Raw genomic sequence first — 14,897 nt, forward strand, 5'->3', positions numbered from 1 at the left:
TTAGCGCCTATTTATAGTGTACCGTATATACTCATTCATGAGCTGAATTTTTTTAGTAAAAAACGGAAGCATCAGAGAAGGGGGTCGGCTTATGAACGGGTATAGAGAGGGAGAGGTGGGACACAGCCCCTTCCCTTCAAGAGAGGGGGCAAGGAGAGGCAGCAGAGCCAGAAGGCAGGAAGGTGGGGCCAGAGTCTCTCCACTTCTGGCCACGCTGCTCTCTCCCCAGCCTCCGAAGCAGCTGCAGCTCTGGGGCTGGCAGGCTGCAGCCGTGCCGCTCGGCCCTGCACCCCCGAGCAGGCTGTGGCTGCGCCGCCAGAGCACGCTGCGGCCACGCTGCCCGGTCTGGCCCACCGGCGCAGACTGCAGCCGCACCGCCCAGCCTGCCAGAGCAGCTCTAGCCAGGCCAGAGACATCCTCCCCTGTCCCATCCCAGCTAAGATGGGAAGGGATGGGATGGGGAGAGGGTGGGGGTCCCAGGCTAGGGGTGGGGTCATGTGGGGGGTGGTCACAGGGGTTACTCCCCTGACTCCCAGCTTCTCCCCCCTCCAAAAAAATTTCCCCACCAGTTGCTGTCCCATCAGGGTAAGCGGCTGGTGTGCCAGGACACTTTGTTTACTTAGGTTTACTTCCATGCCTGTGGATGCGCGAGGTAAACAAACCATCTGGGCCAACCAGCGGCTTATCCTGATGGCCTGGGAGCCAAAGTTTGCTGACCCCTGAAGACAGCAGCAGGAAACAGGAGGGAAAGCTGTGTCAGAGTGAAGCTGCAGAAGCTTAGAAGGCTCCTGCAGGCTGCAGAGAGCAGAAGACTGCAGGACAGTGTCTCAACCCAGAGGGGGAAAGAGAAAAGACTTGGGAAGCTGTGGGAGTGCCAGACCTAAAGCAGAGAAGAGCCTAAGGCCTGGTCTACACTAAGGGGGGGGGTCGAACTAAGGTACGCAAGTTCAGCTACACGAATAGCATAGCTGAACTCGAACTACCTTAGTTCGAACTACTCACCCGTCCAGACGCCGCGGGATCGAAGTTTGTGGCTCCCCCGTCGACTCCGCCACCGCCATTCGTGGTGGTGGAGTTCCGGAGTCGACGGGAGCGCGTCCGGAGTTCGAAATATCGCATCTAGATTAGACGCGATAGTTCGAACTCTGAGAAGTCGAACTCTCCTCGTTGACCTGGCGGGTAAGTATGGACCTACCCTAAGGGAGAGGACACGTCTAGCCAAGTAGGGTTGGGAAGGATGAAATTTGGTCTCAGAGGACAATTTATTTTTATACCAATTTATGATGAGTTTATGATTGGTATGTCAATCTCATGCAAAAGATCGGTCTAAAGAGAGTTAAAGAAGCAATTCCTGGGAAGTCATTGAGCATATGGGATAAATGAACTCTGGCTTTGGAGGGTGTAAACCAGACACAGAGGAGAACCACCACTAATTGCTTTTGAAATCCTGAATTGTATTAATAGCTGCAGTTTACCGGATTGCCTATTAAGTTATATAGCTAGTTACCCAAATTAATATTACTTTTAGTCACCTTTCTATTCAGCTCCCACAGAGACAACACAAAAATGGCAAATCAAATCAAAATGGATTTTGTCTTTTTTTTACTTAAGATGTGTAAAAATATTTTTTTAAAAACACCTTTAACGATTTTAAATATTACAAATGAGGCTTTAATTTTCCTCTTTGCTGGAATCCCTTAGCAAGATATTTATAGGACCTGAATAGCAGTGTCTCATGAAACTGTAATCTAACCTGCTGTCTTTAATCTTGCTTCTATTTGTTATATATTATTATATATTTGTTATATTTTAAGATGTTATTTTAGATATTATATTTTATACTGTGTAGCGTCTTTCTTCACAAAGATTCTAAACCATTTTACGAATGATATAGCATTGAAACGTAACCATTTCTGGGGTGAGAAAAGGAGATCGAAGGTGCACAGTGTGCTGCATAAATGTATGCATGGAAGTGTACATTTTAAATGGACTTTGCTGAGATTTGAACCTGTTGTTCTAGGGAGTTTGGTATCTTAAAAACGGAGGCTTACACAACTAAGACATTCATTCTTTTCTATTGAAAACAATGAAGTAAATAGTTGCATGAAAGTTAGTCATCACCAGAACTGGGGACTACAAATCACTTTTATGGTCATCCTTTTTACCTATTGAGAACATACCTGTTCATATTCCACTGGACTCCACATCTTTGTGTATGATGCAACCTGAACTATGGTCTTGCTGCTGCTCCACCACCATAATGCTAAGGCCCTGATCCAGCAAATCAGTTAAACATCTGCTTAACTCATAAGCTCATGAGTAATTGCCTTGACTTCCAACCCCATGAACTTCCCAGTGGGATTTTTCATACTTAAAATGAAGCACATACTTATTCTTTTGATTGACCATATATGCCTTGACTACAACATAAGTGTTCTTGAGTTGAGGAAGGAAAGTCAGACTATTCTAGGGTCTCATAGATATTTACTGTACATAGGTATTTGATGTGGGAGAAGTGTATTTTTGAACTTTCTTTCAAAGTTCAGTTTGTAAGAATTGGATGAAAATGAGTTTCTAAATTTGGGTCAGTCTTGCAGTTCATAATTTAAAAGCTTCTGAAAACAGTCTAGCCAGTAAATGATATTGTTTTACTGGAAGATATAATAGGGCTCCCTCAATCTGTGACTATTTAAACGAGAGCAATCCAAAAATATGGAGTGAGATTTTAAACTTCTCACTGTAAAATCCTTCATCAGAAGAGTGGGATACCTTAAAATTTTCTCAAAATTAATCCACAATGAGTAAGATGTGGCAGATCTGATATAATCTGTGGCACATGTTATCATAATGTAAATCTGTAGCATTTTATATTTACTGGAGTAAAACAAAAAGAAGAAAGGCTTTTCTATAGTTAGTTTTTGTGTCTCACTCTCCGTAGCCAACAGAATATAACCGACGTTCCGGACTTTGTCTAGACTGTACTATAAACTTTTCTACCAAACCAGTGCCTTGTCTGGTTAAGTTAATTGAACAAAGGGTTGATCACACTCTTCTGGATGTAATATAGTAACATGGCTGTTGCCCATTTCAAGTCCCTTAGAAGTTGGTATTAATAATCAGACACAAAAAGACAGAAGGAATAAAAAGATGGGGGTGAAAAGAATCTTTTACAAATTGGTTACACCTTTGCGTTTAATGGTAAACACATTCTGTGCACCAGGTGTATTCCCTTCCCTATAATCCTCTTAATCTGTGTCAACCAATTTAAAAATTTGGTGCATGATAATGAACTATTTGTGAGGATAGAAAAGCAAACCAGGTCAATCTTCAATAAAAGCTACCTCTAGGAAAAAATAAAGATGAGGAGGCGAGGCAAGGTGAAAAGTTGGTGTAAGCTGCTATTAAAATATTTTTTTTAAAAATACATGATAGTCATGTATAAGGAGAGAGATTAAATGGCTAAAATGAAATTTCTGTTGGCAAGAGCATGTGGCAGGATAGTCAGAACTGCCAAACCCCGTGTAGTATCATTAATGGACAGCTCCCACAAACTGCTGTGGGGCTCAGTTCTGCTTTAAGTAACTCATAAATCTCACATTAACTTCAGTGGAACCAGACTGGACCTTTACAAAGCAAAACGTACTTTTTATGGGTCAAAAGTAAAAATCTGGGCAAGATTTTCTTTTGCATCCCAGCTGAGAGTATCTTTATTGGGAGCTTTGCAGTTCCTATACTTAAGCTGCTCACCAGTTGGGAGAGTTCTTAATGCTTTTTCCTTACATGGCACTCCTTTTCTTTTGGTGCTGAATACCATGCAGGCTATATACTGGCTGAGCTGTACAGAAGGTTCTCAGGGGACATGCATGAGTGCATAGACAGAGCAGGGGCCCTCAAGTTTCACCTATGAAACACGTACAGCCACCTGCAAGTAATACTGGCTGATTTTTGTGTGCCAGTTATGGATCATAAGAGAGCCAAGAAAACATTCCAAAAACCTTTCCTCAGTGTCTGACTCACTTGCAACACTGTCTTAACTTCTATAATGCATTGAAACTAACTCTCAAGATGAGTTATCTGCCAAAAAATATTTCAATTATTTGCTTTCATTTAAAGCAGAACCAATTTTCCAAGTCAATCTGTTTTAGTAACTTGCACACAGATCCTACACATCTGGGGTGAAGGAGGAGGAGGGGGAAGATTTACTATGGTTGTATTATATAGGAAATGTCATTTGGGGTAGTGACATTGTCCTTGCAACAAAGCAGATCTACGCCGATCTCTGAAGCCAAATATTCAGAGAACTAAATTTGAGTGGGTGTTTTGTTATGCAAAGAGTGGTAATTAAGCATTTCAGCCAGGGTAGCACAATCACTTTTACGACAGGGGTTCTCAAAAGAGCCTAAAGGAGTTAGGTGCTCATATCCTATTTAATTTCAAGTTTCCAAGTAAATTATAGTTATTTTACCTGCAATGTTTAACTTGTGTTAATGGGAAATTTGTACAAAATGCCCATATTCAGATATCTTGTAGGTAGCATACATAGAGAAATACTACTGAAACTAGGATATTAGAAAATTGCTTTACATCCTTTTCCTAGTTGAGCAACATCTTGGAGGTTTAAAAATGGGCAAGCTTGAAGCATTGTAAATATTTTCATTTCTTTCCAATGTAATCTTCTCTCGAATAACCTTGCTGTTCAATTAGTACTGAGGTTTTGGGGGGATTATTTTTGTAATCTAATCTTGAAGTCAACACAAATACACATGAGAGACAACACAGCTCATAATTTTCTCCTTGTCAGCCTCTCTTGAGTGAGCTTTAAATTTCAGGGAGAGAAATTTGTACTTTGTTGTTCTTCCAGTGGCAGAGGGAGAGCTGCCAGGCTCGTCAGACTCATGACGTTAAAGTCCTGCTATTTCTTTGGAGGCTGCCGCCAGGGCTCTTTCTGGCTGCCTATACTCAGATTATTCTTCGTTAACCAGGACATGAGCTACAATATCTGTATTCAGCTACAGGTTCATCTTTGAGACTGTCCAGATCTGCAGCTTTGTTGTTGCTAATCTTGAATTGTAACCTGATCAGGAAAATTGGAAGGTTGACAAAACTCTTGGTTTGAGACTTACTCCTACTTTAAATATATTTTACAGTAATTTGGTAAATTGAGAGGGAAAGAGGGGAAGGACACAAGCTCACCCAACTATTCTCAAGATTATGTCAGGAGAAAACCATGTGTCCTGGATTTATTACTAAGATTGAGTTCTAGAGGATGGGGGAAATGTTATATTATTGATAGCAATATTTAATTAAATATCCTTAGGCTACATTGGCCGAAACATGTATGAAAGTTACAAGTATCCAGACTTGGAGTTGTCATATGCTCAAAATTCATTAAGTTGAATGAAATTTCCTTTGTGATATTAACTGTATCTGTGATCTGTTGACTGCAGGGATGGGCCCAAACTTAAACTTCTGATTTTAGCAGTCCAAACGTTGGGTAGGTTTTGGATCCAGATCTGAACTTTACAGCTTGGGCTATTCTCTCATTGGCAGCAACAAGAGAAAACCCATCTTAGGTTGTAAGCTCTATGGGACAGGAACTGTCTTATGTGTTTGTACAGTGGCAGAATGAGGCCCTGATCCATGACTGAGACTCCGAGATGCTACTACAATATAAAGAGTTTTTCTAACAATGTAAACTGCTAATGAATTATGGCAGGAGAAGGGGACAAGCAAGCGCTAGCTAAGAATCTTGGGCAGGGTGGTGAGTCCTAACAGAAATTCTGTGTACTGAAGAAGACATACAGAACAGCTACCTCTAAAAATAGTACTACATGGTCTGGGATAATAGTAAATCTTTGTCTTTCTGTAGCTCCTTTCATCCAAGAAACTCAAACAATTTTACAAATGTTAATTTCTAGCTTCTTAGTTATTTTTGGTCATAGGAAATATCACAACTGAGCACTGAACTAGTTAAACTGAATTAGAAATTAAAGGTGATCCTCGTGGAGAAAGAGAGATGAATCTGTTTCTTTTTAGGTTGATTTGTGAAGCATGCTAGACTTATGAATGAGGCTAGAAAATGTGTGGTGGGTTGGTTTGGGGAGGAAGGGAACTGTTAGTTTTCTCTGCATGTTCTTTTACTTGAGAAATTCAGATATTGTTTGTCCTGTTCCCGGGAGACTGTGGACAAATTAAAAATTAGTATATACCTCTTACTGAACTTGCCTCCGCTTCTGGTAGTTCAGGAAGAGAATGAAGGAAAACTACAGTGGAGAGGACTTGTATGGGGAACTGTCTGATTGGTGTTAGAGTAAACAGTCCACAAATCTGCAGAGTTACAATATTTGTGTAACCCGGGTCTGCCTGCCAACTTTTGTCTAAACAGTCACAATCCGAAACTTTTTCCGTTTATCATTTTTCAATGACTGTACCATAGCTACAAAAGGATCTTCACTAGACACAGCATAAAGCCCAGCTTCGCTCTTGGATCCAGCCACATTTGCAATAGACCTGGTCATATCAGATCAAAAACCTGCAAAGTGTGCAAATGCAGGACAGAGTAAATCTCCTTTCTCCCACCCCTCACCCCACAAAGCACAAACTTCAACATTACCAGCCGTGTCCTTTTCTCCAGACAAGGTATAAGGGTTGTTTGGGGAGGGTTTTTTTGTTGTTGTTGTTTTTAGAAACCAACGATAATGAATATGAATTTTATGGGCTCGTACATGCTAAATATTTTTCTTAAGTCACGAGGGTAGATAAAAAGCTTTTTAAAATTATCAATAGATGTGCCTGCCAGATGCTTTCCAGATGGTACGGTGAGGGTAGAGAAACCAGAGCCTTTGGCTCAGCACAATCCCTTTAATTTTTTTCATATTTCTTTCAAAACAAGTTTTTATTTTTAGGAATAGAAAAAAAACTTGGCAAGTAAGAGGTAAATATAAATTATGCAATGAGTAGACTTGACTTTACAAGTGAAATAAAATTTAATTTTGGTGGTATTGTATTGAAACACAAGGGAGTTAAGTATAGGAAAACCAGAAACTCCTTAAGGCTTGTTCAAAACCTCAGATGGATTTTTTTTTAATAGATGGGTGTTTGCTTTGCGAACATTAAAGAATGTTCTGTATGTGAGAGATCTGAAAATAGTAAAATCGGCATTTTAATTACTTGATTTGTGTCTTTTTTTTTTCCATGTCCAGTTTGTAAAAGGCTCCTTGTTCAGTGAACTCTGGAAATTGAGAGGGGAACAAGCTACTACTTTGTTTTCTGTTTACACCCTGACATTTATAAACAAGCGAAAAATGCAGCCCACTTGTGGAATAGACAATATTCTGCTACTTGGCAAGAAATAACCCAGGTAAGTTTGAGTATGACCCTGCTTTGCTTTGGTAATTATGTAGTTCACATAAATCATTTGGAACAATTAGGAATTCTCCAAGAGTTAGACATTTTAAACCTCTCTACCAGGAACAAATAAATCCCAGATCTGTTTTTCCCAGGTCATGAATATCATTAAGGAGTTTCTTTTTTATGTGCTGGACAAACAGTTATATCAGTGCATGTACTAATAGTGAATCATGATGTCACATAAATCATAAGCATTAAACTGATTAAAAGAGGACCAATGCATAGGAGGGCAATCAGAGAGACAATTCACTGACATTGTACTCCCCTAGAAGGGCATTATTGCATTCATAGTCTGTAAACTTGTTTCCATTCAGCAGTGTTCACAAGAATGGCCTCTGCAACCTTCACAAATGATATAATATGACAAGAGCCATTCTTCCTGGAATGATAGTATCATATCTCATTTCTAAAGTCAAAATTAAGTCTAAACACTAGGTTTCTCACAGCATTATTTCCTCATCCTCCCAGTATTGGGGAGAGATCACCCCTGTCATGTCAACTAGCTGTGATTATCTATCTGGCCTTGATACTGTACATATACAGGAAGGCTGACTTCTATAAATACAGGCTGAAGTTTGATATAAAGCCTTATCAAAACCTGCTTTTGAGTGAATCTCTCCTTGTACAATTACTCATCAAGGTCATGCCTCTCCATTTCTGCCCACAAGAGAAATGGGGTGTGTTTCTTCTTTTGTAGACTGAACTACAGGAACTTCAGTATCTTCCTAGGATACATGATAGGGAAGATCCATATATGTTTGTTCAGTACCTCTGACATCCATTGCAATTCTTGCAGTTCATCATGAAGACATGGTAATAACATAAGCCAAATTTTACTCAGACTGCCCTGAATGTTATACACCTGCAGCAGAATCTACCCTATAGACTTCAGTGGGATCTACATGTCGGCAGAAATGGCTGCAAAGGGATGGGATTTTGATGGTAACCATAATTCAAGATATTAAATTTCCCAATTTATCCTGATCTATAGTATTAAAATCATTCTCCTGCCTCTCCAATAACTCTCTCCAAGCTCTCCGCTTTGCCTCTCTTATGCAGACCCTGAGCCTACGCCTCATTCCCCACTCTTCTGTCTCAGACCCTGAGCTTCTCCCCAACCTTCTGCTGCAACCCTGTGTCCCTCTGTCTCTTGGTACACTGATAGCTTCAAGCCTCTTTATTTTTACTGAGTATTCTCTACACTTCCTTTCCAGTCTCCAGGTTGCAGCCTCAGGGCTGGCCTTACCAGGAGGTGAACTGAGGCGGCCAGAGTGGGAGGGGGGGTGCCACTAGGACCCAGAGTGTAGAAAATTGTGTCTGCTGCTGGTGCATATGTATTCTCTCTGCTATAGATGCACAGAGATGGTGGAGTGCTGTGCTGGAGGAAGGAGGGCACAAGAGACATAACAGGCAGGCAGGAGAAAAGGTGAGAGGGAATAACAGAAAGCAGCAGGAGCTGCAGGGAGAAAGAGGAGGAGAAGCCTCTTATGTAACTCTCTAACACCCCCAGGAGCCTGGACTGATTAACACCAGCTTCTCAGGGAGCTTCCTGTTTCCTGCTGCTTCCCTGAACCCACTTGAGGAGAACAGGCAGTCAACTGAAGTAGTAGGAGCCAGTTAGGCCTTTAAGACGCTGATATCTTCCCTCAATCAGGCCCTGCTACCAGCCTGCTTATTTGTCCCCTTCAACTGAGTGTTGAGAGCCACTATAGCTGGCAGAGACCAGCAGTCATGGGTGAAAGAAGAAAACTCCCCTCTGGGGCAGCATTCAGAAAAAGAAAGAAAGCAAAGGAAGCTTTTCTATCTAAGCAGGAAGGAGCTCTCCTGAGATACATAGACACAAATGTTCATGGTGAGCCTTCTGGCCCCAGTGAGGATGTGAGTGGTGAGGAGATGCCTGATCTTCAAGTTAGTCAGAGTGCAGGTGACCTGGCAGCTACTGAAGCATCCATATCTCCATCTCAAATGGATGTAACCATGCACATTCCTGAAGAAAAGTGTAGATCAGAGACGAGTATGGTGGAGGCGCAAGAAACAGCTGCTGCTGAGATTAGTTCCTTAAGTCTAGATGATCCAGGATTGTGGGCCCACTTGAGCAATAGGCTAAGGGATTTCCTTGTACTGCATGGGCCACAGCAAGTGAAAAACTTCATATTCCCAAAGACAATGAAAATAGAAGTTTCCATCCAACACATTACTGGTGTGAAATCCCCAATGGTGACAAAGTGGAGAGGCCATGGCTTATGTACTCAAAAACCCAGAATGCTGCATACTGTTTTTGTTGCAAACTCTTCCAGTCTAATGTTCCAGCCACATTGGGTTCTACAGGAACAAAGGACTGGAAAAATCGGGTTAGAAATCTGGCATGCCATGAGAAGGAAGCAAATCACCAGAGAGCATTACATAGGTGGAAAGAGTTTGAGATGAAACGAAGGTTAAAGGCCACCATAGATGATCAGCATCAAGAGAAGATTGTATCAGAGTCTCTTTACTGGCAAAATGTTCTGAAAAGGCTTATTGCCATGGTGAGAATGCTTGCTACCCAAAACCTAGCGCTGCATGGCACTTCAGATCAGCTGTATGTGCCAAACCATGGAAACTTCCTTAAAATTGTGGAGCTGATGGCTGAGTTTGATGCTGTACTCCAGGAGCATCTAAGAAGAGTCACCACCCAAGAAATGTACACACACCACTACCTTGGAAAAACAATTCAAAATGAGATCATGCAGTTACTGGCAACAAAAGTCAAACAGATCTGAAGTCAGCAAGATATTACTCTGTTATTCTATACTGCACACCTGACATCAGCCATATGGAACAAATGACTTTAATGGTGTGTTTTGTAACAACAACAGAACCTAGTGAAAATGTCCCTGCAATGGTGACTGTCAGAGAGCATTTTCTAGAATTTATTGACATTGATGATACTACAGGAGCTGGTATGACAAATGTGCTTCTTAAAAAGCTGGAAGATACTGGAATTGCGATAGCCTACATGAGAGGTCAGGGCTACGATAATGGTGCCAACATGAGAAGAAAGAACAGAGGAGTGCAGACACGGATCCGAGAGTTAAACCCTCAAGCTTTTTTTGTAACATGCAGTTCTCATTCACTGAACTTGGTAGTCAGTGATGCAACATCAGCTTCTAGTGAGGCTGTTAAATGTTTTAATGTAATTCAAAGCATCTATGTATTTTTCTCTGCATCAACTCATCGATAACAAATTTTAAAGCAACATCTAGGAACATCCTCTCTGACACTGAAACCACTGAGTGCCACATGATGGGAAAGTCGATTGGAGGCGATAAAGCCTATCAAACACCAAATTGGGAAGATAGATGATGCCATGGTTGCCATTATGGAAGATAATGGTATGACAGGAACCGTTTGTGGTAGAACAGTGATGGGGGAAATGGAATCACCAGAAACATACATAACTTCAAATTTCTGTGTGGCTTAGTGTAGTGGCATAACATATTGTTTGAAATAAATGTTGTAAGCAAGAGACTTCATGGTGTCAAGTATCAGAGGGATAGCCGTGTTAGTCTGGATCTGTAAAAGCAGCAAAGAGTCCTGTGGCACCTTATAGATTAACAGACGTATTGGAGCATGAGCTTTCGTGGGTGAATACCCACTTCGTCAGATGCATGTAGTGGAAATTTCCAGGGGCAGGGGGGTGTGTGTGTGTGTGTTGTGTGTGTGTATGTATGTATGTATGTGTGTGTATATGTATATATGTATGTATATATATATATATATATATATATAAAGCAAGAAGCAGACTAGAGATAATGAGGTTAGTTCAATCAGGGAGGATGAGACTTCATGGTGTTGACCTTGATATATCTGGAGCAATGGAACAACTGGACAAAGCAAAGTCATACCTACAGTCTTACCGGTGAGATGAGGGATTTCAAAACGTTCTGAAGAGTGCACAGAAGTTGGCAGAGGAACTTCACACTGAAGCTATTTTCCCTCCCATTCAAGAATACAAGAGTCACCAAAGAAAGACATTTTGATTATGAGGCACAGGACAATCCCATAAGAAACCCTAAACAACAATTCAAAGTTGAATTCTTTAACCAGGTGCTAGATTGTGCAGTCAGTTGAAGAATGTTTCATGCAGCTCAAGGAACACAGCAGTATATTTGAGATGTATGATATTCCAAAACTCCTGACTCTCCCTGAAGAAGACCTACACCAGCAATGCAGGGCACTAGAGACAGTGTTGACACATGATGACGTGTGATATTGATGCGAGTGATTTAGGTGATGAACTGAAAGCCCTTTCAAGATACATTTCAGCAGGATCAACTCCAAAGGCTGTTCTGGAATATATGTGCACAAATAAGGTGACCACCCTCTTTCCAAATGCTTTTGTTGCTCTGCACATACTTCTAATACTTCCTGTAACAGTTACCAGTGACGAATGCAGCTTCTCCAAGCTGAAGTTAATAAAAACACATCTATGCTCTACAATGACACAGGAGAAGGTGGTCGGCCTTGCAGCCATCTCAATAGAGCATAAGTTGGCCCAGACTGTGGACCTTCAGCAGGAAGCAGTTCAAATCTTTGCAACCAAGAAGGCACAGAAAGCACCACTTTGATTATTCAAACAGATAAAAATGCCAGTGTTTACTATGCAGACAAGAAAAGTTACATTTGCTGTTCAGGCGTTTGAAAGTTAAGTGTTACTTAAAATTTTTGAACGAGGCATTTTAAGTTGTTAGTTCTCCTTTATTGGGGTAGGTAGCAGAGCAGTACCATGAGAGGATTAGAACAGGAAGAAGGCAGAAATGAGACCTTTCAAAGTTTTGGCCCAAGCGAGGGGATATGGGGGCGTCATTTGAGCTCCCCCACCTCGGGTGCCAAAATGTTGTGGGCCGGCCCTGCCACTGCTAGCTAGTTGATCATATACTCTGGTTTTAGTCCATATGAGGGACTAACTAATATGAAGCTCTTTTTCCATCAGCTCTAGAAAGTGAGGCCAGGAGAGTTTGAAATAGGGAAACAGTCACTTTCTTTGGAAAGCAAGAATTTTTTTTTAATGGCTAGATTTGTGATTTTTAACTCGTAACTCCTGCTCTGCTTTTAAATACCTAATGTAGATAGATAGTTGTGTGAATACTGAAATGAATTCAGTTCCTTGTGAATTTTTTCCTGTTCTGTAGAAGAAATTTTTTTGTTGAATGATCATGGTGCTGCTTTAGTTGTAGATAATATAGTACATACTTGTGGTTGTAGATAATGTAGCCAGCTCAGGCTATTTTTTCCACCAAGTACAAAGACATGTTGATGTCAGTGGCATGTATGATGAAGCAGGAAAGTTGTGCAATAAAACTAGGAACAGTCTAAGGTTAAAATTCAGTTTGTATTATAATATGTAACATGCCTGTGTTGCTATTTTAAGATTTGTACTCAGCTGCTGCTAATGAAACTGCAGCAGGGAAAAAAACTTCTAGTTTTCAGGCGAGGGCTTAGGCACAGAAGCTTACTCAGCAAATAAAGAAGACTTAAAAATATTTTAATCAACCTCTGATGGTGGTCATGTTGCCTCCCTCCCTGGTTCCAAGCTATTTCAGGAAATCTCAGTTTCACCTATTTTTGGAGTGTTTTGAAATCCAGCCATGGTTTGTCCCTCCTCTATGTTGGTACTGGAAGCTGGTCAGAAAGTCAGACCTGTCAGTCACAACTTGTAGCAAAGCTCCTCCCCTCTTCACTGTTTGCCAGAGTTTTTTTCTGCTTCCCCCAAGAAAATAACACGACGCTCCTGACCCCCTATTTCCAGAAATTGAGAGAACTAGAATTGTGCATGTTTGTGTCCAGTTAATCAGCGAATTTTACTAATGTGTAGTAATTTAAAAATCAGTTGTGCTGGTGAATGTGCTGAATGGTGGGATTTCTAAACAAGAGCATTTCCTCTCAGGGGTATTTCAGGTTCTGCTTCCACACTCTCTCTCAGCCTGTATCTTAAGATTCTGTCAAGGGCACTTGTACAGAACAGGAAGCGTACCGCCTGCAGCATCCCCTCATCCAGCCACGTCATGAGGGGGTTGCTCCGTTCTTTGTCTGCCTCCAACACACTCTAGTCTCATGTTTCCCCAGCTTTGTTTTGACAGAAGCAGGAGAGGAGAGGAAAGGTCCCCATGCAGCGAGGCAGACAAAGCTGTCACTTACCTCAGCCAGCAAGATGGTCAGGTCCTGGCTTGGCAGCCTGGAAAGCAACACTGGCTGCTGTAAGGGTCCCAGAGACTCAGCTCAGCTGCTGTTTGGGAAGCACCTAATTGGCTTCAGGAGTCTTGTGTCAGGATCTTGACAAGAGCATTCAGGACCAAGGGCGAGAGCAGGGTGAAACCTGAGGCTGAGAATAGCAGAGGAGTTTGCAGTCAAGTTCTAAGCCAGGGTCGATACCAAGGATTAGAGTCCCAGTCAGGTTTCAGGGTCTGGGTGAGTGGGCAAGGTCCAAATCAAGCCAAGGTCAAAGCCAGGAATACAAGAGCAGGAATGGTCATGGCAGCTACAGAAGATCCACACCATTGCCTGGACATTTCCTGGAATGCCCCTTGGGTTTGTACATGGTAGGGTGCCAATCAGGAGCCATGAGGCTGCAGCCTGTTAGATTTCCTGTGGTTTGTGTACACAGCGGGTCATGGTTACAGTATCCAGTATCCTCTCTGACAATGGCCAGCAATAGATGTTTCAGAGGAAAGGGCAAGAAATCTTGCCGATGTGAGATAATCACATTGTCTCCTCCTAATCTCTAATAAAGGCTGTCTTAAGCACTGAAGCATGAGGTTTAATCTCTTCCAAAATCTGTTAGCAAGATTTGAAAACAGATTGGACATTTATATGGATAACAAGAATATACTGCAATATGTTAATGCTACACCTTTGGCTTTAATTACATCCTGTGGCAATGAATTGCACTGAATACTTAGTACTTTATCCATTACTTTGACATGCTGAAAGAATACTAATAAGATAGTGAAAGACAATTTTCCTTTGCCGCATCTGTTAGGTAGCCCCTGCTAGTGTTGTGTCTCAGGGTTCTTTGTCGTGGTCTCGAGGTCCAGCCTCTCAGTCACACATCATATTAACCCTTCTTACAGGTTTCGTGTGTGCAGGAAAAAACATCACAAGTTTCTTAACTGGAACTGGTGGGAAATTTTCCAGTTAAACAGATTTTCTTGTTTACAATCGACTCTGCATTTTCCATCAAAATGTTCTGCAGCAACATTTTGATTCCATCAAAATTTTCAATGGAAACTGAGAAGGCCGGGCTGGCCAATCAGCCTTCCTGCCTGGTTTCCTGTCAGCCTGCCCTGGCTGCCCATGAAAAATGTTGAGTGTTTGTCCTCTCATCCTTAAATGAGGACAAAATTTTTAGTGGGAAGGAAATTCCATTTCCCAGCCAGTTCTATTCTTAACCATTGTCTTGAATGATGGAAATGCAAATGTTACAACCAAAAAGTTCTGTCCTTGCTTAC

General features: G+C 41.6%; 1 long non-coding RNA gene across 1 annotated transcript in view; it reads left to right on the forward strand.

The window, feature by feature from the left end:
- LOC123343700 overlaps positions 1-14,897 on the forward strand; it is a 102,533-nt gene that overhangs the window by 49,211 nt on the left and 38,425 nt on the right. Inside the window, exon 2 of the long non-coding RNA XR_006572325.1 lies at positions 7,203-7,360. This is a non-coding gene — a long non-coding RNA (uncharacterized LOC123343700). The remainder of the gene's footprint in view (positions 1-7,202; positions 7,361-14,897) is intronic.

Source organism: Mauremys mutica, chromosome 11 (assembly GCF_020497125.1).
Source record: "Mauremys mutica isolate MM-2020 ecotype Southern chromosome 11, ASM2049712v1, whole genome shotgun sequence".
Lineage (NCBI taxonomy): Eukaryota > Metazoa > Chordata > Testudines > Geoemydidae > Mauremys > Mauremys mutica.